We start from the raw sequence: 27,499 nt of genomic DNA on the forward strand, positions 1-27,499 counted from the left end.
GGTGACAAGTGGCTCCACCTCCCAACCTCCATCCCCCTCCAAACGCGCGCCCCCTCCCCTGTTTTCAGTGTCCATTGCCCCAGCCTGTCTGCTAACTCTGTACTCAGGCTACATTTTGACCTGCTCTGTCACTGCGGAATCACGACTAGATACTCCTTTCCTTCAAACCACATGTCATACCATGCAATGCACCCCTCTTCTGTAGGCCCTTTTTCAAGGGCATCTGGGCAGCCAATTGGCCAGAGCCAAACATGTATCCTATAGCCGATTATCTGTTCCCAAATGGGCAGGGTTAAGCTCCTTCTGTGGATGCTATTCCCATCTTCAAATGGGAGGAAAGCAGGCAGCAGTCAGTTGAATGTAGATGGAGCAGCCAGACCCACCCTTTTACCTGAGCTCATACCCAAACAGGGCTTAAGGAGCAGGATAGGCCCATTCACAGCTACGTTGCTGACACGAGGCATGTTGTCTCCATTATTGATACTGATAGAGAAGAAGCTTGCCACATATTTGGCATTCAGAGTAAGAGACCACGATTATCAAGGCAGATGATTTTGGAAGGATACAGACTATAGATTTACTATTTAACTCTGGGAGCTCTTCTATTAAATTTTGGGACAGTTATTACTATTAATAGTTGCAGTCACCACTCCTGACATGGTTACATAAACTTCAAGGACAGGGAGACAATTTACTTATTTGTAACACTGATGAAGTTCTGGAACTAGTTTAATGTCTGTTGTAGTAAGTGTGTTAATCCTGTGAGAAATAAAATGATACCTACTTTGCTCCCTTTGTGCTGCCAGCGTGTGCAAAGAGAACAGGGTAGCCTACAGCATTTGACCCATTAATAGCTTTCTCATAGTAGGGACTCCTAAGTTTGCTTCAACACTTTTTCATAGCACAACAACTTCCATTGACTCCTCACAAACCTTCCGGAAAGGGGGAGAGGTGTTGTGCATGCACTGTACCCCAGCCCCCAACATTGTCAGCCAGAACTCAGGTGCAGCAAGTCTGATACTCCTCCCCTGGTTGGGTAAGAATTGAGCAGCTGCATAAGCCAGATGCCACTACCCTCAGGATTTGATTAAGCCTCTGTGGTTGTGGAGCCCCACTTTGCATTCAGTTGCAATCCTTTCCACACTACAGATGCACCCTGAGACAGGATATGGCACTTTACTTGGAATCTGTAAAGAGAGGCCATTTTTAGTGGCAATTATTTGTGACCACTTATGTTACAATAAGTGCTGCACCCTTGACAGTTTTTTTTCCTTCATGTGCTGTGTTTATGCCTAACTTTTGAAATTTTCTGAGTTTCTTTGCTTTTTCTGTATAAATATCATAGTGTGCTACTGTGTACACCCTTTTTCTTCAAAGTCTTTGATCCTTTTTTTATATTTGCTGCATGCAAGTACTTTTCGCTCCTTTTTTTGTAAAGACTCAAACATCAGTCAGCACCAGCATTGCCTTTGATGGCTGGAACAATGTGGCATATGTATGCGGAAATGGAACACTGTATGCAACAACAGAAGATAATGCAAATGCAATTGCACTTCCACAGGGAGGCACCACTCTATTGGAATTCCACAACCATTGGCTGGACAAAATTAGAGGATTATATAACAGTCAATGGCTCCAGCACTAAATGTGAGCCATTTCTCATTCCTTCTTTCCACTCTGAAAAGCTAGAGTCCCCTCTGCTTTAGAAACTAGTCTTGTTATACTGAAAGGACACATCCAAATTTCACCCCTCTCTACTCCTGCAAACTTACTGATAGGTAGAGTTTTATAATATTACTAGCCAAGTTGTACTGAACTGCCTTGTACTTCTTGTAGTGTTAACTCACTTGCTTTTCTTAGTGAATGTTATTTGCTGGTTCTAAGGCCTGGTCTACACTAAGGGGGGGGGGGGTCAAACTAAGGTACGTGACTTCAGCTACGCGAATAGCATAGCTGAAGTTGAAGTACCTTAGTTCGGGCTACTCACCCGTCCAGACGCTGCGGGAACAAAGTCCGCGGCTCCAAGGTCGACTCCGCCACCGCCATTCGAGGTGGTGGAGTTCCGGAGTCGACCGGAGCACGTGGGGAGTTCGAACTATCGCGTCTTGATTAGACGCGATAGTTCGAACTCCGAGAAGTCGAACTCACCATGTCGACCCGTGCGGTAAGTATAGACCTACCCTAAGATAGCCACTGAAGTACAGAAGGCTGAACCAATCACTTCACTGCTCTTACACTTCAGACTGATAAGAACTGATTTTTTTCAGAGAGATGTAACAAATGAGTGTTGCATGCAATGATCTAAGCTACTTAAAATCATAGCAAGAACATATAAAATGTCTGGCCCATGCTATGGTAGCAATATTCCAAAGCATTGCAAAGATGCAGCTTTGGAATCCTGAGTTTTTGTGATTTTGTACATAATGATTTTTTATAATCACTCAAACTCCACAAAGTTGACACTTTCCTTGGTTTATTCTGCTTTTTTAGATCCAGCAAGGGGGGGAAAAAACGTAGACAATCCACTTTGGAGAATAAAATGATATCTTCCTGCAGGGATTCAAGAGCAGATAATTTCTCATTTACAAATCTGTGCTTCAGGCAGGATTCAATAAAATATATACAGCTTTTGCAGCCTTGTGAGATTCCGCAGTGCAGAAACGAGTTATATTTTTATTGAACCTATCTTTTAGAAATTTATCGAGTAACAGACATGAGGTTTTGTTTCAACTCCAGAGAAGTGTTGCAGTTTTATTATTGTGGCATCCAATAGCATTGCTCCGTTTATGACTGATCAGCCAGTTACACTGTAACCGCCTTAACTTTATAGCTTTCAAGCAAACTCAGCCACAGATATTAAGTTTGGGCTCAAAAATAGCATTAAAAAAGAGGTTGCCTTCTGATGAGACACTTTTTGCAATTAAAATAAGCCATTATGTCTTGCCCCCGTCACTCTCAATTCTACAATTTCTGATTCAGCTAAAATCTAATGTTCTCTTTGATTTTTTTTGTTTCCTCGTGATGCTGATCTCCTTGATTCTGTGTCACCTGCTTTGTATCCCTAGCTGCCAAGCAGCTAAAATTAAGCTAGGCGTGGCTGAATTCAACTTACTTTTTATTTCAATAGATAACATAGAAAAAAGTGTGAAAATATCAATTTAAATGTTCCGTTTCAGGGAACTATGGGGGCGTGTAATGGTAATTATTTAATGATGGTCTCAACGTTCTCAAGAAGCATTTTTTGTACTTTGCCTCCTGTAAATTTTGATTATTGACGGAAATATTTTCCGACTGTTTAGTGAAATTGATGTTTACTGACAAATCTAATCCTTCCAAGCCACAGTCCTCCCCTTCCTCCTTGTTGTCTGTACCTTTCTTCCTCGCTGGCCATGCTGAGATGCCTATGTATAGGTACAGTAGGAAACCTGCATGGGGCAATGCTAACCATTAAGAGGCAGGAGGAAGAGAAGCAACTTAGCTGGCTTCAGGCTTCTGGAGTGCAATTCCTAGTGACTGAAAGGTGGAATTGCAGACAAAATAAATTCGCTTCTAGTGAATGTGTGATGTTTCTTCAGGGCTGAACAATGACATGTTATGGTGAGCAAATGTGTCACATCTGGAAGCCCTGCTAAGTATTAACACCATTAATCATTTAAAACAAAAATTAAAGACGTTAGAGATTTGTGAGAAGGCCTTGTGAAAAGCAAACTTGCAAATTGTGGCTGCTTTTTGTCAATTTTGCTCTTAAGAAAAGAATGACTTCCTCCCCATCTTTTGCAACTGCTTTTCACATTCTGATACAGAAAAGTCTCTACAAATTATGTGAAAATGGCTACAGTCTTCTCGAATGAGCACCTGATGTAACTGCGAAAAAGTCCTGTACTTAAAAAATATTAGCTTGCTGTATTTAAAAAAAAATCAGTTTCACCATGTTTCTGGAATGGAAAAATCGATTTGCACCCCTCTTAATCTATGTTTAAGAATAACTTGGTGTCACACAAAGGAGTAAAGGTGGGTTATATGTAGAAATAGTGGGATGAAAATACAAGGAAAACTTAGTCTGAACAGCCAAAGAAATTTTTAATGGTCAGTTGTAGGTTGTGAAATTGTTGAATTATTAATTCATGATGTATTCTTCTAGGATAAGTAGTATATCAACCCCATTGCTAGAAACCTTTAAAGTAAATACAGTGATTCTAATACTATCCATCCTTAAGTACATATTTACTGGATAACAATAGATAATTTATTAAAACATGAATTTTTAAGCCGGTGTTAGAAATACCTGTCACTATCTCAATATCACCATTCAGTGAATGGTGCTTGTGTATCTTAGTGGGAAAAGTCAAGTCTGAGAGCAAGAGCTTTAGTTTTATTGCTATTGGTGCTTTGCTTGACTCGTTCAGTTTTGCATGTTTCCTGTGTGTTTTGTTTTTCAGACCTGGCAGATGAAATGCACTAAAAATCTATTTTTAAAAGTTTTTTTTTGTATCGCTTGCCTTTTATTACCTGGTTTAATCAGATTTAGTAAATACTTTTGAGAAAATAACAGGTCTCTGTTGTTGATGGTGATTATCAGGGTAGAGATGTCCCTGGAAGGTTTCCAAAGGGCAATGGACCTGCCATCTCCCTTTAATGAGGATTAAGAGAAAGCAGCATCATGGCCACATACCATTTGTAATCTTTTCTTTAAATAAAGACAAACTGTGTGTGTGCGTGGAGGAAAAAAATTCTTTGTAATATTGACATAGATGAAATACAGCTAGATAGATGAACGTGGAATTGTGCTTCTTTATGTGCTTAATGCACTAAGAGATCTTATGTGAGACATAAAGCAGTTGTTATAAAGCAAACAATCTTCCACTCTTCTTCAAGCAGATGGGTCCTGTCTTAGTAAAATTGCTGTACTTTCTGCAAATGACAAAGCCCTCATGACTCCACATGTTCTATTGCTCCCGAAGGAGAAAGACAAACACATTTTGCTACTGTTGTTGCTGTCATTGCCGCAGTTTCCACTAAGTTTTTTTTTTTTTAAACCAGTGTGTGGTAGTTGCTTTTTTCCAGAAACTTGCTCCAATTATGTCAGAAATTTTCTTAATCTGAATTAGCAGAATATTACCCAAAACAAAAAGCAGAAAGAAAGGTTCAGGGTCTGTGTGCGTGTTGCTTTTAACATGAAATCCCAGTGTTGCTGTTGCCTACTTGCCTTTTATGTGTCAGGAAGTGCTCCCCTGGAAAAGCCTGGTGTTTTAGGGAATTGGTAACACAGAGGATCTAAGAGAGGTGTCATCAGGCTAACTATTGTGTGTTTCAAAGGCAGTGTGGATTGAGCACTAGAGTGGGATTTGGGAAACCTGTATTCTTTTCCTGGGTCTGCCACTGACCTGATCTGTTACCTTGGGCAAGTCACTTAATTGTTTGTCCCTTTGTTTCCACTCTGACACTTTGTCAGCCTTGTCTTCCTGACAGGGACTGACTCTAGCTGTATGTATTGGAGTCTGTAGGCACTGTTCTAATTACTCTCTTTGCCCACCGAACAGATACAGTCCAGAGTGGCAGTGTATGCTGCACCTAGGCCACTAGCATCCCCTATCCCTATTTTGGAGCAATCACATGGATAGTCTAATTTAAAATGGCACTGATTGCATTACTTCTATAAGAATCAAGAGTCCCGAAAATCTTGGATTGAAATCTGGCTTTACTGAAGTCGATGGGAATTTTGCTGTTGACTTTAGTAAGGCCAGGATTTCTTCCTCTTGTTGTCAGTTTATAGTCTGGGTGTTGCAAAACACATTGTGTTTTGTCCTATCTTCAGTGGACATGGAGAATCTTGATAACAGCCCTTAACCTTTTTGAAGTCTCCTATCAAGTCTCCCCCATAGTCCTATTTTCTCAAGACTAAACATGCCCATTTTTTTAACCTTTTCTCATAGGTCAGGTTTTCTAAACCTTTGATAATTTTTGTTGTTCTCCTCTGGACTCTCTCTCCAATTTATCCACATCTTTCCTAAAGCATGGTGCCCAGAACTGGACACAGTACTCCAGCTCAGTGGTGCTGAGTAAGGTAGGACAATTTATGACCCTTGTCTGTCTTATAACACTTCTGTTGATGCCGCCCAGAATATTAGCTTTTTTAACAACTGCATCGTATTGTGGACTCAGAAGATCACAAACTGAATACATCACCCCCAGATCCTTTTCAGATGTACTGCTACCTCCAGTTATTCCCCATTTTGAATTTCATCTTGTTGATTTCAGACCAGTTCTCCAATTTAATAAGATTGTTTTGAATTCTAATCTTGTCCTATAAAGTGCTTGTAATCCTTTGCAACTTGGTGTCATCTGCAAATTTTAAAAACATACTCTCTGCTCCTTTATCCAAATCATTAACAAAAATAGTGAATAGTACCATACATAGGACTGACCCCTGTGGGACCCCACTAGATATGCCCTCCTGGTTTGAAAGAAGATTATTGATAACCAGTCTTTGAATATGGTCTTTCAACAGGTTGTGCACCCACCTTTTATAGTAACTTCATCTAGATTATATTTCCCTCGTTCGATTATGAGACGGTCATGTGGGACTGTCAGAAGTCTTCATAAAAACCAAGATATATCACTTCTACTGCTCCCCCGCCCCATTCACTAGTTCACTAACCCTATCAAAGAAGGAAATTAGGTTAGTTTTTCATGAGTTGTTCCTGATAAATCCACGTTGGCTATTCATTGCTCTCTTGTCCTCTAGGGGACTTACAAATTGACTGTTGAATAATTTGTTCCAGTATCTTTCCAAGTATCAAAGTTAGACTGACTGGTCTATAATTTCCTGTGTCCTCTTCTCCCCCACCTCCCCTTTTAAAACATAGGTGCTTCTCCAATCTTCTGGGACTTCACCCATCCTCCTTGAGTTGTTGAAGTTAATTGCTATTCAGGTAGTTCATTAAGTACCCTAGGATGAATTTCCACAGATCCTGCTGACTTGAGCATCTCTAACTTACCTAAACATTCTTTAACCTGTTCTTTCCTTATTCTGGTTTGTGTTCCTCCCCCCCTTGTTGTTAATATTAATCATGTCAAGTATCTGGTTGCCATTATCCTTTTTAGTGAAGACTGTAGCAAAATAGGCTTTAATACCTCAGCCTTCTTGATGGCCTCCGTTATTAGCTCTTCTTTGTCACTAAGCAGAGGACCTATAGTTTCCTTCATCTTTCTCTTGCTCCTATTGGGCTTAAAGAACCTCTCCTTATTGCCTTTTTATGGTATAACCTTGCTAGGTATAACTCATTTTGTGCCTTAGTCTTTCTGAAATTGTCCCTACATATCTTTGTTAAGGAGGAGTACAAAAAATAGCAATTTGTCCATATTTTGACTTTATGTAGGATTCTTTTGGGATTTTTCAGGTCATCAAAGAGGTTTTGATGAAGCCATATTGGCCCCCTACTATTCTTCCTCACTTTCTTTGCATTAGGATAGTTTGCAGTTGTGCCTTTAATATTGCCTCCTTGAGAAACTGCCAGCTCTTCTGAATTCCTTTTTCCCTTAGATGTTCTTCCCATGGGTTCTTACCTACCAGTTCTGAGTTTGTTGAAGGTGGCTGCTGCTACACACACACACACACACACACACACACACACACACACACACCCCTTATTCTGCTGCTCTCACTCCTTCTTTGGAATGAAATAGGAATCCCTGGAATCCTTACCAAGGAGGAGCTCTGTCAAGCAGACCAGCATCTTTGAACCCCACTGTTCTCATGGTATTATTTTCATTTGTATACCTCCCACAGTGTGGTAGCTGCTGTACAAACTAGTAAGGAGACATGGTTATTGCCCCATAGGCAATGCTAATAGATACTAGAAAGCAATGCTAATGTATATGAGAATGACACTTTCCATACTAATACAGAAGTTTGGGGCTAATGATAATACAAGTCCTGGCATATCGTATTTTATTCTCAGACTCGTAATGAATCTGCTCATCCTTTATGTATTATCTTTGTCTCTCTCTAAAACAATTATCTTTTGGAATTACTTGTGCCCTGTGTGTGTGTTCAAATTTTTTGTAACTGTTAAAGTGAGTTTATTAGGTTTTTTCACTGTGCTGAGACTCCCAATGACATATTTGCTCCAGGGCTGTGCCAAAGAATAATGGGGTTAATGGCTCAGCCTTAACATATTTATTATTGTTTCATTAATAGTGCTGCTTTGGAGCATTCAAAACTTTAAACTGGTATGACAGAGGTAAAAGGTTGAATATATTCCCTCTTCATTGTTCACTGCTTTCTCCTCTCTTCATGCAGCTCATCCTCGGCTATTTGATTGTTTGTTTGTTCTCTTCCTTCCCTTTGTGGTCTATATTTCCCCTCTGAGAAGCATTAAGGTTGTACTCCTGTCTTCCTTTATTAATAGTGTCAGAAAGTGCAACTGCTGTGAATAAACAGGAATTGTGTATGGTTCAATGAAAATAATTGATAGATTGTAAATGCACCTCATGCATAATTCTGATGCATATATTATCACTTAAAGTACCCTCTAGTGGCTACATTTGGGAACTGACCACAGGTTTTTCATATACTTTGCATTCTGTGTATTCTCGGCTGAAGCTATTACAAGAATCGTAGAAGATTAGGGTTGGAAGGGACCTCAGGAGGTCATCTAGTCCAACCCCCTGCTCAAAGTAGGACCAACGCCAACTAAATCATCCCAGCCAGGGCTTTGTCCAGCCAGGCCTTAAAAACATCTACAGATGGAGATTCCACAACCTCCGTAGGTAACCCATTCCAGTGCTTCACCGCCCTCCTAGTGAAATAGTATTTCCTAATATCCAACCTAGACCTCCCTCACTACAACTTGAGACCACTGCTCCTTGTTCTGTCATCTGCCACCACTGAGAACAGCAGAGATCCATCCTCTTTGGAACCCCCCTTCAGGTAGTTGAAGGCTGCTATCAAATGCCTCCTCACTCTTCTCTTCTGCAGACTAAACAAGCCCAGTTTCCTCAGCCTCTCCTTGTAAGTCATGTGCCCCAGCCCTCTGATCATTTTCATTGCCCTCCACTGGACTCTCTCAAATTTGTCCACATCCTTTCTGTAGTGGGGGGGCCCAAAACTGGATGTGATATTCCAGATATGGCCTCACCAGTGCCAAATAAGGGAAGTGATTATTCCTCTCTGATCTGCTGGCAATGCTCCTACTAATGCACCCCAATATGCCGTTAGCCTTCTTGGCAACAAGGGTACGCTGTTGACTCATATCCAGCTTCTCATCCACTGTAATCTCCAAGTCCTTTTCTGAAGAACTGCTGCTGAGCCAGTCGGTCCCCAGCCTGTAGCAATGCATGGGATTCTTCCGACATAAGTGCAGGACTCTGCACTTGTCCTTGTTATCAGACTTGTCATCAGATTACTATTGACCCAATCTTCGAATTGTCTAGGTCACTCTGGACCCTATCCCTACCCTCCAGCGTATCTACCTCTCCTCCCAGTTTAGTGTAATCCACGAATTTGCTGATGGTGCAATCCATCTCATGATCCAGATCATCATAAATAAAGATATTTCTGATGTTGCAAGTAACTCTTTCAAATGAGCTCTAAAGATGTTTTGCAGGCATTTACTTGACTGGATTGAGTCACTATTCTGTTGTACATTTCCAATACTCTAATCCATAAATGAGGACAGACATGATGATGATGGAGTTAAAAATGTGTATTTTTGTATCCGTGCTAATCATGCTACTTTTCCAAATCTTTTCAAGTTTGTGAAAGTTGTTTGTTGCTTAATATCTAGCATGAAGTGCCATTATTGCACAACTCTCTCGAAAGTGTTAATTTAAACTGTTTAAGGGTGCATCACACAGATGGAAGACACCAAAATAGCAGTGCACAGTGAAGAAAAGAGTGTCTCTTATTAATGAGACAGGTCAACTACCCTTTAACATACTAATATAAATATAAATATTTATATTAACTCTATAGTCTATTGCATATGCAGTTGTAAAGACCACTAGCAGGGTCAGATGTAACTTTTGATTAAACTATTTTATTAAGCAAAGTGAGTTTATGCCTGCAACTATGGTTTTAAATATCTATCATTGGAATATAGCTGAATTTGTTTTACTGTGCAAAAGCAAACATATCATTGCTATCTACTACTTTATTAATCAGAATAATAGCATCTTATCAGGAATGTACATGAGACTCAATGGCTGTGCGAAAGGCTTCCTGGGACTCCAGAGTGCAGATGGAATTATTGGTTACATTTCAGGATTACTTGAATCTGAAATGTCTCTTTGGAACAGGGCAATATGAAAAAAAATGACCTATTTTAAGCAGTCTCTAAACTTATGATTCATAATATCAAAGGCCTGGTTACTGAACAGTACATGGAGTACAATACAATAGGCATGATATTGCTAAGCTGTTGAATCAAACAAGTAAAAGTTAATAAACTAATATCAGTAAATAATATGCAGGCAAGGGAAAACTATGTTGGTAGAAACATTATTTGTATGGCTTATGGAAGTTATGTATTAACTACGATAGCCAATTCATTAGGGGATATTGAAAAAGGAAAACTGCCTGATTTTATTAGCAATAAACAGCTAAATGGTATTGCCCTCAGTGTACAACAACTGGTAAATTGGCAAAGTGTTAAATCATGTAGCTAAATTCCGTACGTATTGTTCTTCTATGATATTGCTACCAATAGTGGATTCTGACAAAGCAATATTTGATAAATTAGGTACTGTCCATTCAGTAGGTTACCTGGATATGGCATCTACAAAAAAGTCTAGATCTACCTCAACTACTGGTGTATCACTCAGCAATGCAAATCTTCTGGATACTGCACACAGCTTGTGGTTCCATTAAGGGAATTGAGACATGTGCCTATGTGGTGGTGGTGATATCACAACTCCAATGTGTGGCTACTAGCAGTGAGAATAATCTGAATAAGTAGTATTGTTTGGTAACTAATTACAAAACAATTTATAAAGACCTCGCTTATAATTTCACTACTCCAAATTTCTAATTTACTCCTTATTTACATAGCATTGTGGTCAGACAATAATACTTATTCCAGTTTCTCAACATAAATCCAAAATTTACCACACGTGGAAAGAAGTTTCATTTAAAGTTTTGCTCGTATTATAAAAATGTATTCGTTTTAATCATATTAATTATGTATGGCCACTTGCATAGTTTTCTAAAATAGTACAAGTCTAATATGAATGTTTTTATCTTTGCTTCATATATTAATTTAACAAAGGTGTTGCCCTGATATAATAATCAGAGTGACAAGCAGGGGCCTGTGAGCCAACACATATGTTAGGTTACTATACACATTATACAAATGCCTGGCAGTTACAAGAGCTGAACTTGCCTGTCTTTTTCCCAGAGTTCTGTTAACTCATGCTAAGTTACATTCCACAATACCCTGCAATAATACAACTCGACATTTGGCTTAAATATGTAGGAAACTTGTGAAAATCAAGATACATTTGTTGTATGTTTTGAGGCCTGGCCTAGACAATTAGGTTGGTTTAACTATGTCATTGTTAAGCTGACCTAAGTTGCTGTGTCCACAGTGCTAGGTCAAGGGACGAATTCTTCAGTCACCCTATCTACTGCCTCTCAGGAAGATGGATTATCTACTCTGATGGGAGCATCCTTCCTGACTGTGAAGAAAGTGTCTACACTAGAATTCAAATGGCACAGCTGTGTAGACACAGTTCCTAGACAACCCCTTACTACCAACTATAGTGATGCCTGCACAGGCCAGTACCTGGAATACTAGTATCGAAAACAAAGGTAAGGAAAGGAACAGAAGAAGTTAAAGAACTAGGACAAAATAATGGGGTGAATATTAACGATGTATAAAGAGTTTTGTAACTTGTAAAATCATCCTATAAATATTCCTAGCATGCTTTCTGCGTAAGATGAATGTAACAATGCTGCATGAGACATTTTCCCAGAGTCTGGTATTGTATTGCACCGTTTCCTTTACTATATCATGGGCTTTTAGCAATAAACCTGTCTGATATTGGTTTTGTTCTCTTTACTAGATTTCATAACAAACCAAAGTGTAGTCAAGCAATTGACCATACAATTTATCGTAAGTAAAATGACTGACTTCTGGTGTCTTTCTATCTACTCTGGTTGTTTGGGGACATCGTTAGCCATATAGTTTCTCTTTAAACAAATCAACTTCTTTTGCCATGTCTGTCAAAAGCTGGGTCTTTTCTTCCATGGAGGGATGTGTTGAATTAAGCAGAACAATAATATGAGACTGGGGTGTCAAATGTTTGAATAGCACAAATATTGGCCCAAGACTAGAATTTGCCACCTCTAGCCAATATAATCTTGTGGGAAGGGAACCTTCGGGTTTATGGCTCAGGGATGATGATTTGAGCTTTGTTCGTAACTGTCAGACATGCTGTGTGACCTTGGATAAGCCTGTTAACCATCCTGTACCTCCATTTCCCATGCTTTAAAATGGCAATAATTACACATTTGTGAGGTTGAAGAAATATTTTTATCTCCCACATGGAAAATGGTATAAAAGAACAAATTATTTTGAAAGGTCTAGACACTTCTCAGTGGGGTGAGTTTTCCTTTGTGCCAGGCCCCTGTTGGAGTCATATAATACTCCAGGAAAGACTTGACACTAGAAGCAAACTTCTAACAACTCCGAAAGTGCAGCTCAGCCATGTTCTTACTGAAGACGAGAGGATGCTTTTATAGATTGCTTCTTAGCCAGCCTGCAAATGACTACAGGGCTGCTCTAAAAAAACACTTCTTTTTTGCAAAGAAAACTATTCCTAGTGCTTTTGGTATCAGGCAGGGATTTTTTTATCCCTTGCCAACCAGTTTAAAAAACATACTCTGAAATTTATATATATAATATATATAGCTGGCAAAAACATACTCTGAAATTTTTATATATATATAGCCAGTAGGAAGTTTTTAGATGATGCTAAAATGCTTCCTGTAGGATCTAAGATTTTGTAGAAAGCCTTAGAGGTATGGATCAGCTGTAGTCCTGAAGTGCAGATAGTAGTATAATTTCAGTACCTGATCTCAAACAGTAAGCCTCCTAAATCTTTTCTTAACCCTGACAAAAAGGCTATCAGCAGGCCATAAGGAACACATGTTTAAGCTGCACATTGCCTTCTCCTTTTTCATCTTTTATCATCCTTCAGTATATGTAAATTTGCAGACACAAGAGACTTGTGGGAGTCTGAGGATTAGCTTGGGTTTATTACATCTGACTGAAAACATTTCACATGGCAAAATAAACCAAGTGGGCGAGCAGGAAGGGAGAAGAATTTTAGCTGTATAAAGATGTGCTATCTATAAACATGCCCTGCTAGCAAAGACTTAGCAGTTAAAATGGTCAAATTACCCAGAACAGAATCTGGGTGAACATAACGAACAGCAAAGCATTCCAAAACATGCACATGGGAGCTCTGAACTGGGGAAATGATCCTGCAAACATGGATGTTGAAGATACTGATATGTGTAAGTGCTTGCAGGATTGGGGCCAAGTAAGCTCTGTCGTGTGTGTGTGTGTATATGTGTGTGTTTAACTAAACAAACTAACAAATTTCTAGCACAATTTTTTTTTATATAGATCACCTGGATCCAATGCTTTTTGCTTAAACCAGTTTTACACTGGTAAAATACCATAATTTTCAGGGCTTTAGATCAGGCTCTAAATAAGGTAAGTCAGATGACTCCCTTAAACTTGGAACAGTTTATCAGGGATTGTGGTGGATTCTCTGTCTATGGCGATTTTAAAATCAAGATTGGATTTTTTTTCTAAAATACACGTATTTCAAACAGGAAATATTTCAGGGAAGTTATATGGCCTGTGGTATGCAAGAGGTCAGAATAGTGGTCCCTTCTGAACTTTGAATCTATGAATTTCAGTAAGCTTTGGAGCAGTCACTGCTTATGAGAAGAGAATCAAGTCCACAACCTTGTGGTTGAACTACCCTTTTTCTAACTTGATTTTTTTTTTAATATGAGATTCTTAGGAACAAATTCTCCTCCTCCCCCCACCCCCCCATAGTATTGTGACCCCTTTTGGAGAAGTGTATAAATGAATGCTGTAACTTTAATGGGAAAAGTTGATAGATGTATACTTTCCAGAAGTTATACTCTTCATACAAAATGCAGTCTGTAGAAATCTAATTTCTTCCAACACAGTTATAAAGCTGAGTAATATAGGAACAAAGTATGCATTAATTAGCATCACATTTATAATTATCAAAGATATTAAACATGTTTATTAACCATAAAAGTCTCAAATTGTTAAGTAATGTTAAATAGCAATCTGTTTTCTTATATTAAATCCTTGTCATCTTTATGTAATTAATATTAATTTTGTCTAATCGTATTAATCTTGCAGGCGAGATAATAAAGCATGTACAATAATCTTTTCCCAAGTAAAAAAGAAAGCTAACAAATGTAAACAACTAATTAAGACCCTGATCCTACAGCTCTTACTCCCTTACTCATTTATATAGAGGAATTAGTCCTAAAATAGGATAAAGAACAAATGGGGGGGGGGGGAAACACACAACAGATATACACAGCTAATTCCTGCTGCGTCAATGCATAATTTTCCATGTTTAACTACTTATATGAGCTATATATTTTGTTTGCTTATCTGGTACTGGAATGTGATTAAATTCTCATATTCTTGCCATTTGAGGCTAGAGGTCCATTATACACAGACCAGTGTTTCAAAATTTTAACACTTCCATTCAGCTATTGGAAAGTGTGGCTTCAAACAGGTAGCCCAAGCATTTAGCCCAAGCAGCTAGTTTAAAAAATGAGGCTTGCAGCTTGTTCCAATTAGGAGGTAGAATTGATGATAAACCCAGTTACTTTCGGATACAATCGTGTTTATTTACATAGTGTACAAAGTCTTGTTTTCCTGAACACAGGAGATGGTTTTCTTGCTTACAGCCCCAAACTTTTTAGTCAACACTGGGTGCAGATCTTTTTCTCAAGGCTTCTATCACAGCCTGGACACAGATGGTGTTTAGTTCTGTCAGCAGCTTCCTTCTCACTCTTTTTCTGTGTGCCTCTTTCCTGCTTCTCACCTTGTCCCATTTTTTTGCACTCTGTGTCTCACACACTCATACACATTTTCCCTTACCCAAACAATACCCAGAGGAGCCCTTCCACTCACATAGTTAAGGACCATTATGAAATCATTCAGATTCTTGAGTGGCCTTGCATGTGCCTTTGTTTTAGTTTGAAAACTGACTACTACTTCCCCTATCTTAAATGAAGGGCTGCAGTTGTGAAGATCATGTCTCTTCAAGAGCTAGCCTGTGACCCAGTTGTGTCTCTGGGCTTGGCTACACTGGAGAGTTGCAGTGCTGGTGGAGGCTTTACAGCGCTGCAACTTAGTCACCGTCCACACTTGCAAGACACATACAGCGCTGCATCTCCCTGGCTGCAGTGCTGGCTGTACTCCTGCTCTGCCTATTGCAGTGCTGGTGCTGCAGCGCTGGAGTGCAAGTGTAAACAGTGATTAATCTTACTACGCTGTAACTGACCTCCAGAATTTTCCCATAATGCTTTTAACTAAATTACTCTGTTTTGTTATGATGCCTCTCTTTGTTTTGTTGTGAACTTGGGGCTCCGGGAGCTGCTTATCTAAAAAATAAACACAGCTCCTGTTTGCTGTGAATGAGGCAGGCAGGGGGATGAATGTCTACAGCTAGTGTTTGCTTGAGGAGAGAAACAGCACGGCGGCGGGGAGAGGGGGAGAAAGGGAGTCCGTCGGAGCAGCTGCTTATCTGGTCTGCAGGCTATTTGCATTTAAGAGTGAATGAGGGATCGAGGAAATGGTCAAATTTTGCAAGGCAGGGAGCTGACACACAGTGTTGGCTCCAAAAATCCACTCTCTCTCTCTCCCCCGCTCCCTGTCACACTCCACCCCACCCCCCTCTTTTGGAAAGCACGTTGCAGTCACTTGAACGCTGGGATAGCTGCCCATAATGCACCACTCCCAACAGCGCTGCAAATGTGGCCACATGCAGCGCTGGTAGCTGTCAGTGTGGCCACACACCAGCGCTTTCCCTACACAGCTGTATGAACACAGCTGTAACTCCCAGCGCTGCCCATCTGCAAGTGTAACCATGGCCTTTCTCTCTCCCTCCCTCTCTCCTCCCTTAGCAGCTCTAATGAGTTGGTACATCTACCCACAGAGGTTTGTTTTGTTTTTAGCAGCTCTTACATGCTGGAACAGGCTCAGTGTTAACTTCAATAAAGAATCATCTTTCTCAAGCACTGGCTTCAGACTCTTTTGTCAGGACACTCAAAAGAACACAGCAGCAATTCAACGTGGCTTAACTTGTAACAGTATATCCTCCTCATCATGGCAAAAGTCAAAGAAATGTGGCTTCTTCACAGACTGAATGCCACCCATATCAATCTCTGGCTAAATTCTTAAGAGGGTCTAGCTGGATATTCAGTATGTCCATTACTGGCAATCTTATGATGCTACTGAATTTCTTGGGCACCCAGCTGATCACCAATCTTTGTAGTCGCATTGCTTGGAACATATGCTTCAGAATTCATTGGTTTTTACATTCTAAAATACCATACCAAGAAAGCTGCTGGAACTGAGTGAGTGGTGATAGAAACGATTGATGGATTTGACTATGAATAGCCTCATTTTGGAATTTGTCCTGCCACTTAATAAGGAATAGCTGACGAAAACAATGACAGTAGACAGTATCAATCTGGTGCTATTCAGCCTTCCTCAGTGCCCACGTTTTCACTTCTATACAATACAGTTGGTTTAACTGTGGTTCTATAGATCTGCAGCTTTGCAGCAAACTTGATGTCACATCTTTCCCAAAGAGGTCTCTGAAGCAGCTGCTAATATACAAACATCCACATTTTTTAAGTATCCTCCAGCTCTATGATGCTGCCCAGATATTTGACAATTGTCACATGCTCAGTCTCCCATCTGGACAAGTTAATAATGAGTTGTTTGTAAAGTGGTGGCTGGTTGATGGTAATGGCCAGAAAATGGTCAAGAAGGAGATCCTGGAGTCCTTGTGGACAGGTTTCTGAAAACATCTGATCAATGGTCAGCAGCTGTCCAAAAAAGCTAACGCTATTTGGAACCATTAGGAAAGGGATAGATATAAGATCCTGGGATAGATGGACCTTTGGTCTGACCCAGTATGGCTGTTCTTAAGATAGAAAATATCATGATGCCACTACATCAACCGATGGTATGCCCCACATTTGAACACTACATGCAGTCCTTGTTGCCCTCATTTAAAAAAAGATCTATATTAGAATTGGAAAAGATGCAGAGATGGGCAACAAAGATGATTTAGGTGTAAGGAATAGTTTGCATATGAATTGAAATGAGAGAGACTGGGAATATTCAATTTAGACAAGATGGCTAAGCAGGGATCTGATAGTCTATTAAACCATAAATGGTGTGGACAGAGTGATAAGGAAGTGTTATTTACCTATTTACATAACACAAGAACCAGGGGTCACCGAATGAAATTAATAGATGTTTTTTGTTCTCTTTTTAAAAAAAAGTAGTACTTAACACAATGCACAGTCAACCCATGGAACTCAGTGTTGTGAAGGCCAAAAGTATAACTGGGTTCAAAAAAGAATTAAGTGAGTGGAGGACAGGTCCATCAATGGCTGTTAGCCAAGCTGCTCAGGGATGCAACCTCATGCTCCGGGTGTCCAACTGCCAGAACCTGGGCCTGGATGACAGGTAATGGATTATTCAATAATTACCCTGTTCTGTTCATTACCTCTGAAGAATCTGGCACTGGCCACTGTGGGTGACCATCGGTCTGTTGTAGCATAGCCATTCTTATGTAAAAAAGCTGTCTCAAGGTAAAGATATGGTTGACACTGTAACAACCAGGTCTAAAGCCACATTGAGTGTCCTGGACTTTGCCATAAAGTGCATACTTAATAATATATTAGGGGTCTTTAAATCTGGATAATACCTTAATGTTTCATATTTTAGAAAGTATGTATTTCATTTGTATTCTAGCCTAATGAAATCATCTAGCTAAAAAGTTGTCTAGCAGTACTGGTTCCCCCATCTATTGTCTCACTTCTCCAACTCAAACACACATTGGGTGAAAATTTAAATCAATGGGAGTTTTGTATTTGACTTTAGTGGGGATTTCACTCATGTCGTCTTTACAGAATTTCTAAGAAATGATTGTCAACAAATGTTTGAACTGTAAAACCAAAGGAAGGCGGAGTTATTTGCAGTGCCTTAAACAACAGGGAAAGAATTAATGCCTGGGGACTACTAAGTTGCTTAGTCTTAATAATCTTAACAATGAAGGTAATTTTGTAGTGTAATTATCTGTTTAACGTGAGGCATCAACACTAGAGGTGTTTAAGAGTTGGTAAAATAAAACATTTGAGAGATTAAGCAGAAGGATGGCAAGAAGTGGGATTAGATTGATACTAAGACTGAAGAAGACCTCTTAGGCTATAATTCAGGTATAAATGAGGCAAAATCTTCAAACTGCCTGAGGATTGATAATTTTAAAGAGGGCTGATCTACACTAATCTCACATTCAGAAAGTTATTGGCTTTCTCTCCCTCTGTTGATGGAATCATCAAAAATAACAGAAAAGGGCCTGTCAGATCATGTAATCAGTCCACCTCCTTGCCAATGCAGCACACTTTCTAATTGTGAATTTTTGCTATTTTGCACAGGCTAATCTGCAATGTCTCACCGAGTTCTCTTGGAACAGTATTGTACAGTCTAATAAATGCGTTAATTCACATGGAGTTGGAACACAGACAAGCCCTCAATCTGATCTCTTACCAAGATAATGCCATTGACTAATTCTCATCAGTGTCTGTGTGAGAGCAGAATCTGGACCTATCAAAATTAAACAGAGTTAAATCATCTTAAAATTCCAAGGGGAACATCCCCAGCTCACTTTGAAGGCCAGACCCTTATTTTATTATATGAATGGGTTAGCTCTTCTCTGTACATCTTGCCTGTTTCCCTTCAACACCATCTGTTTTAGGCAACAATTTTTAAAATAACTTTATTGATCAGACCTTAAAGATGTCTGGATGAGGAATGTGGCATGAGATGAATCACTTGATTTTTTTTTTTTTTTTTTTTTGAAATTTCATGTACAAAATTTACAATCCATTTTTGCTCACAACAGCTTTCTGGGTTTTTTCCCCTAAAAGTATTACAGGCTGATTTGAGCCACTTGCATTAGCATTTATTTTTCTTCTATTTTTATTATTTCACAGTATAGATCATATTTAACAGACAAAGGCCAGCCATTCACTTTCCTCATCTATGAATGCCAAGTTTTCCTTAGTCCATCTTTAGAATTAAGTGGCCTCTTTTCAAAGCTTTGCTGCTCTGCAAGTCATTCTGGATAAACATTAATCCTTAAAGAGTCAAAAAAATATAACTTGTTTGTGATGCCTTCTAAGCCAGTTGTAAGTGGATGAATTTTGTCACAAAGTTTTTTGCTGGTATCCACCAGGCCTTGTATTTATAGCCACAGCTGATGTATGATGCCATAAGCATAAGTGAATGCAATGATAGTGAAAAAGGAGTCAGAAAAATAAGCGATCATCTCCCTGCTTCCTTCAGTAATGAAAATGATTCTTTACAGTTAGGATACTGACTGAACAGCAGGAAGAAGTTGAAAGAGGTATTTTTTTAAAGGTTTAAAGGTTTTAAAGGTTTAGTCTGGGAATGAAAAATGAAGGTAAACGTAACAAAGAAATAACTACTATACTAGAGTTCTTCAGAAAGACTTGTCCACAGCCCAAACAATCCAGCAAGAATAAGGCAGGGGGTGCTGTGGGAGGGAAGGAGACCACTCAATTGTTGCCAGTCTGCCAGCCTTAAAATCTGTTTGGACTCACTTTGGGTATGTCCACACTTACCATGCATCCATGCTGTGGCAATCGATCCACCGGGGCTTGAGTTAGCGGGTCTAGCAAAGACCCACTGAAGTGACTGCAGATCACTTTCTTGTCAACTCCATTACTCCACTGGAATGAGACCCATAAGGTAAGTCTATGGGAGAAACTCTCCAGTCGACCCAGCGCAGTGTAGACACTGCCGTAAGTTGACCTAAGCTACGTCAACTCCAGCTATGTTATTCACATCACTTAACCCCATAGTGTAGTCCTGCACTTTATCATGGAATCTGACAGTGAGCAAAACTCTCGGTACTTTGCCTACAAACAAAGCACCAGGAAAGATCATAAGAGAATCCAACTGGGAACAAATATGTTAATGAAATGCATGCTCCATCATAGCATCAATCTTGCCAGAAAAAAACCTGTGCACACGTGGTAGTGGCTAGTCTGTGTGGTATGATACTCGCACATCTGTTGCTGCTTCATCTTGACTCCTCTTTTTGGACGTCCACACCAAAAATACAAAATAAAATTCAATACTCGTTCTTACCAGAGGCCATGGGGCTATGAATAGAACTACTGGCAGGTGATAGTGTTACCTTTGACACTCAGTCTTTCCTCATTATTGAATATGCAGGCTTTAAAAGGCCACCAGGAGAATTACAATACAGTGAGGCATTTACTTCTTTCTCCCCTCTATATCTTATCCCTAGTAGGTCTATGACGGTCACAGAACTCATTGTACAGCAGGGTGAAGGAGGGAGGATTAATTTTGCTGAAGATGTCGACTAGTGCAGTAAATGAAAGACATGGCAATGGGTCAGTTTCAAGGTAGGTGCACCTGTAATTAACCCCTGGTTAAAAGCTTAACAGATGTCACCCCATATCTAGTCTCAGGCTCTGGTAAGTGTCAGGCCTTCAAAATCCACAACTCTGCTTTTTCCCTGTGGTTACAGGTTCATAACTCTGATTCAGAACCAGCACCCAGCCTGGCAGTTGAGCCATTTCTTTATACAGTTTGGGCCTTTGATCTCCCATCTCTGGGAACAAATAATCAGCAGACAATCATCCTTTCCTCAGGGAGTAGCTTCAAAAAGCTGGGATTTTTGCCTAACCAGAGGTGTGGAATTTGCATTAACTTCTCCATATGGGGGAATCTCCCTGAAGTTCATTGATATCTGGCACATTTTTCAATATCATACTTTGAACTCCCAGGCCTCACGTCTGTTGTGTCCCACCTAGAGAATACAGTAATACATATACAATTAGTTTAAGGCAGTGGACCCAAAAGATACTTAATCTTTAATTCAATAAGATCTTCCAAGGATATGCAGAAAATTTGCTGTATCTCTAACACAAAGCAAATGAAACACAAACCAAACTTTTTTTTTTTGAGGAGAGTAAACATCAGGGATTATAAACTGCTTGGGCAAAGACAACAGCCTAGCCTTGTTTTCCCCCATCACCAAAGGATTGTTTCAGTTAAATTCAACCAGTTTATCCTCTTCTTTCTGCTACTGAAAGAGATCAGTATAAACTGGAACCACTGTATGAGAAAAGTATGCCAAAGCCATGACCAGAATGCATTTAAAACGTCCATGTAGTACTACAAGGTTCCTGCGGCAGGCTGCCCAAGATGACATTTCCAGACATAGCAGCAAAATATCTGTGAATAACAGCTATTGGGTAAACTTTGCAAGATAAAGAGAAGCATAGGATCACTAACCAAACCATGTGGACATCCTTGAACACAATTTATTTTCAAACGATAAATATAATGCTCTCCTGTGGGGGCGGTATACAAGCTCCACAGTGGGCAACAAGGGGTTAAGTAATTGCTCTGGGCTCAGCCAGCCCTGCCCCATCACACCTGGAAAAGATGTGTGGACTGGAGGAGGAGTTGAAAGGGAGCAGAACAGCTCACTTGGTGGCAGAGTAGAGAAGAGAGCGGATCAGTGAACTGCAGCTCCTCAGAGAAGGCAGGATCTCTCTCAACAATGGCCTGAAGATCTCTCCCTGAAGGAAGGCAGGATCTGCTTCAGATGCACCCTCAGAGGGAGGTACTATTTTTCCTCCCCTCTCATATGAATTCAGTTTGTGTTGATTGTCCTTGTGCTGTTTATGGATTATAGAACAAGGGAGAGACTGGGTATTGACCTGGCTGGACAGCCAAGTGACAGGAGGAGGCAGCTGCTGAGCCGAGAGAGCTGCCAAGCACAGCCACGAGGAGGAACCCAGCGGTGAACTGACCCCTTTGCGCCTTCTTGCCACTGTCTGCGAACCTTGGACAATTGTGGAGTGGTAAGAAGTGGCTCAGGGAGGGCAGTCTGTAGATGCTCCTGGGTGTCAGACTTTTGATAGCCCTCACAGGGTCCTGGGCCAGAGCCAATGGAGTGGGAAGGCCTGGGCTCCCCTACCAACCCCACTCTTCCCTGCATGTCAAAGGGCCTAAGCCCTGACGGTTATTCAAAGTTTCCCATGAGAGCAAGCCGTCACACCTCCATGCGATCACCATTCTTCAGGCATGGACAAACTAATGCATTTGAGGTGAATTTTACGCAGGTGCAGAGAGTCAGCACAGGGTCTGTACATCGCTTACATCCAACTTAAGCATTTGAGAACTGATTCTATCACAGCAAACCTACACTCTTTGTTTGGCCTTCCTGAATGAGCAGAGGGTCCAAAGCAATTACGTTATTACAAACTGCTCTCCCTCGAGGTGCTCTTTTCTTTACTAGTTTACCAACCATGGAATGAGAGAGCTCCATTAGACACCAAGTGAGAGGAACTCGTACTCAGAACTGACTTGTCCTCATGTCCGATATTCAAACCATTTCCCTTCTAATCATAAAGTGCAGATCCTTCATGCAACCAGGATGACAGGGAATTTGACTTCATACAGGATTTTTTCACCACCATGATTCTTCTGCAGCTGTAGTGTATGTGTGTGTGTGTGGGGGGGGGAGTTAAGCTGATTTTCAAAGGCATTAAGCACCTGCAGTTCTCTTTTACCACTAGTGGGTTCAGTGAGTAGTTAGCGGTTTTGAAAATCCAGCAATATATTCATAAAATGGCCTGGGGAAAACATTCCAGAAAAGAAGTTGATTTGCAGTTAAGAATATCCTGCTATTCTTTTTGTTGATTGGCATAAGTCCTTCACTGTACCAAAAGAATCATTAAAAATTCATCTGTTAAACATATCTAGCCAACATTTATTTTATTAGTGATACGAACAATATTTAGGGATGGCTGGCAAATGAAGAGGAAAAACTTCCACAGAAAATGTAGCAGAACTTTTCCATCCTGTGATAAGACTGATTTTTTTTTTTAACTTTCTGAACAGCTCCACTTAAAATCTTAATGATTAAGCTGAAATGTTCCAACTTGAGTGCCCCCAGCTGGGACCTAAAGCCATATATAGGCAATGTCAGTGCAATGATTTTCTCAGATGCTGAGCATGCATCAGGTCCTATTGTCATTTATAAGAGTTGCAGATATCCAGCACTTTGAAAAAATCAGGCCACTTGGGTTATGTTCAGGGCTGAAAGTAACTTAAAGGACTTACCAGTACACCGGAGTCCTTAACAGGGGCGTGGCCTCAACCGAACGAGGCGGGGCCTTTCAAGATTTAAAGGCCCTGGGGCTCCGGCTGTGGCTGGGAGAGCCCAGGGCCTTTAAACCACCTCAGAGCTGCCAGCGGCAAAGGAGGCTGGGAGCCCCGGGGCTCAGGGGTGAATTAAAGGTCCCGGGGCTCTGGCCACCGCGGAGCTCTGGGCCCTTTAAATCACTGTGGGAGCCCGGCTGCTGGAGCTCCAATGGGGATTTAAAGGGCCTGGGGATCCCCGCAGCAGCTGGAGCTCCAGGCCCTTTAAATCACCACCGCGGAAGCCAGTTCAGTATGGCATGGCCTACTGGCTCTTGCTGGTACACCGTACCGGACCATACTGGCTTACTTTCACCTCTGGGTATGTTTACATTGCAGTACAAGACCTACTGCTGGTCTGGATCAATTGACCCAGGCTGGAGGAATCTGGGATATGGGGCTAAAAACTGCAGTGTAGATGTTTTGGATTTGGGCCAAGACTGGTCTCCAGCCTAAGACAAAATGTCTACGCCGCAATTTTAAGCCTGAGTCAATTGACCTGGGCTCCGAGACCCTGAGCTGTGGATTGTTATTTCAGTGTAGGGTCTGATCCCGTGATGGAGTGGGTGTGCTTTACTCTGACTCTCAGGAGAGTCAGAATCAACACCCTGTTTAGGTACCTAACTTCAGGCATTATAGTTTGAAAATGCGGAATACACTTTATTTTCTGCTGTGATTAGTGCAAGTCCCAAACTGAGATTTCCTTTAGATGATCCTGAGGATATCCTTTCTTTGAAATATAATAAACCTGAAACCAGAGACTCTCCTCTACCTTCCTTTAAATATTTACTCTGGAAGAGCTTGTATTATGTTTTGTATTTCTGCATTGAATATAGCCAGCTAAGTCACCCTTATCACATTTGTCTGTTAAATTTGTTCTTCAAATTCTTCTTTGTTTCATTTTCCATTTCTACAGTAGGTACAATGAACATTCATTTTTATGGTTGACCTTTCCTTAGATTTTTGTATTGATAAATTGCAGCTTAAAACTGTCATTGTATTATTACAAGCTCCTTAGGTATTAAGCCATACAATGTAGCCTCTAGTGAGGCATTTGCCTTTGTTATTCTACCTTCCCAAGATCAGAAACATTGAATGTGACCATGCCACATTTGTAGTCCAATCCTGTAGACTCTGAAATGTATGGCAAAGATAATTGAAATACTGAATTAATGTAGTTCCATTAAAAATACGGACTCACGCTTTCCATAACATAGTCATAGATTCCAAGGCTAGAAGAGACCACTGTGATCATCTAGTCTGATCTCCTGTGAACCAGGCCCTAGAACTTCCCCGTACTAATTCCTAGAACAGGTCTTTTACAAAAACATCCAGAGCTGATTTTAAAATGCTCAGTGATGAAGAATCCACCATGACCCAGGGTAAATTGCCCCAATGGTTAAACTCACCATTAAAATGTATGCTTTTATTTCCAGTCTAAGACCTCAACAAGATTGTTTGACTTTAGTTTGGCCTGCACGAACTTTAAAGAAAACATGAAGAAATGGAAGACTTGCTTTGCTGGACGTTATCTATTATTGCTTATCATGGCAGAAACATTTTTATGCATGCAAAGGAAGACCTATTGATGTCAAGTTAAACAGAAACAGGCAGGTGATCATCAGCTGATTTTTAAACCAATACTTGTTTATATTTCCTTAGGAATTAGACAGCAGGAACATTTTGTACCCATAACTGCTGGCAAGAAACTACCACCTTCCAAGATTTTTCCCCTCAATAGGTGGAAAACCAGCTTTCTTTTATGGACTGTGATTTGATTTTTCATAGCAACCAAACTTTGCAAACTATCGCAGGGGTTGGCAACCTTTCAGGAGTGGTGTGCTGAGTCTTCATTTATTCACTCTGATTTAAGGTTTTGCATGCCAGTCATACATTTTAACGTTTTTAGAAGGCCTCTTTCTATAAGTCTATATTATATAACTAAACTATTGTTGTATGTAAAGTAAATAAGGTTTTTAAAATGTTTAAGAAGCTTCATTTAAAATTAAATTAAAATGCAGAGCCCCTCGGACCGGTGGCCAGGACCCAGGCAGCGTGAGTGCCACTGAAAATCAACTCGCGTGCTGCGTTCGGCACACGTGCCATAGGTTGCCTACCCCTGCTGTAACGTATTAGGGTAGTTTTAAATGAAAAGGGAAAGAGAGCTTAGCAGAGGAAATGATCTGAAAGCAGTTGGCATGGTACAGAAGTGCCACAGATTTCTGTCCTATTCCTCCTGAGCCACTGTTGTTCTCTCTCTCCCACCTGTATGACTTGTAATGGACCAACCCAAAACCCCAAATCCGGACACGTTCCACTTTGGCTTCTAACTCTATAATAGGATGAGCCAATATCCAAACAACCATGAACTCTGGGGAACTTAGGACCTGAATTTCATAGATCAGATCCATCTCTCCTCTCAAGTGTAGAGATGCTTCAGATCAATTATTTAATGAGAAATAATGAGGAATTGAATAAGCATAAATAAGTTCCTTGGTTTGTGCCTGGTGCATACAGTCAAGAGTGTAAAAGTCTCCCTTAATGAGCATCTCCCTATATTTATTGTTATGTATTCTTAATACATAAAACTAACTGAGCAGATTCTTGCATTCTGACCAAACATGTTATGTTTGGCTGAGTCACTGAAGACCTAATCCAAATGCATTCATCCCGTCTGTGTTCGTCAGGGCTTGAATCACCTTACCAATCAATTATTATTTCTTATTGTTCAAGAACAGGCTTGGAGGTTAACTACAGCTAGTCCAGATTCAAGTACAGATACAAGTTGAAAGGTATGCTGCCAAAAAAATCATATGAAAAATGTGTTGATATTACCTTTGATTACTGAAAGTAAAAGAACATTAAGACACTAATTTAAACTTTTTTTAAAAGAAAAAAGTAAACATAAAAATCAGATTGGACAAGGCAACCAAACCGTCTAACTTCAGTTCCTCATTTTCATGAACAAAATAGAAATATTCTCAGTTTATTTGAATCAGGTAATACTGAAATGCTTTAAATTGGGAGCCTAAAACTGGCAATGTCACTTAAATAACCAGCAGCAAGAAAGCCTAATTATTTAACTCCTGAATCTTTTTTTTTTTTAAGACTATATCTATTGCAAGCTCTAGGGCCCTGTATTAAAAAATTTAACATCCTACCATGAGTGGTGCCTGGCTCAGTGGCACTAGAACAAGCTTTTGAAGCTGGGAATCTTGAGCCCTAGTCACTCTTCTGACATGGATTCCTCTGTGACCCACTGAAAGAAGTGGCGAAAGTCCTGTGGACTTCCATGGAGTAGGATTGAGAAAATCAGCCATAGTTCTTTCTCATTGCTTACTTACTGATATTTGAGCGCTTCTTTCGTTCTACATCTCAGGGTGCATCTCCATTAATCTAATAAAATGCACATTAGTAAACAAAGGGGAAAAAAAAAGTGAAAACTCTCCAATGTCCTCTGGCAAAAGTTGGGCCTTTCACCAAAAGGTTAACACTAGGTTAACAAACCAGCATTTTATGTCTTTGTTTATAATGGACATTTCCCCCATGATTGTTCTCACTGGCACAGATCCATTGCTAGTATCACCTGCAAATGCCATTGCTTGTATCCTTGTGAGTCTAGCATAGAGGAGCCATTCTGAGCAGTGTAAAATGACACGCTGGTTAAAGCACTAGCCAGAGGTCTATGCAAGTGTACACACCATTGCTAGTGTGGACAGGCTGTTATACGCGCATCCCTTTTAAACCTTCCATTGGTTTAGTGGTCAGCATGCCCATTCTCAGCAGTCTCCGCTTAATCCTGTGAGGGGCAGTGAGAGTTGAGGCTGTTCAGTACTTTTCAGGATCATTATGCAGTGTGGGTATAAGAGTATCAACACAAAATTGATTCCACTTGTATATTAACAAGTGAACTTCCTTTCCCT

At 40.3% G+C, this 27,499-nt stretch overlaps 1 long non-coding RNA gene across 1 annotated transcript in view; it reads left to right on the forward strand.

The window, feature by feature from the left end:
* LOC120405780 overlaps nucleotides 1-27,499 on the forward strand; it is a 60,868-nt gene that overhangs the window by 11,883 nt on the left and 21,486 nt on the right. The window contains exons 2-3 of the long non-coding RNA XR_005598862.1: nucleotides 11,587-11,809; nucleotides 12,064-12,113. This is a non-coding gene — a long non-coding RNA (uncharacterized LOC120405780). The remainder of the gene's footprint in view (nucleotides 1-11,586; nucleotides 11,810-12,063; nucleotides 12,114-27,499) is intronic.

Source organism: Mauremys reevesii, linkage group 5, assembly GCF_016161935.1.
Source record: "Mauremys reevesii isolate NIE-2019 linkage group 5, ASM1616193v1, whole genome shotgun sequence".
Lineage (NCBI taxonomy): Eukaryota > Metazoa > Chordata > Testudines > Geoemydidae > Mauremys > Mauremys reevesii.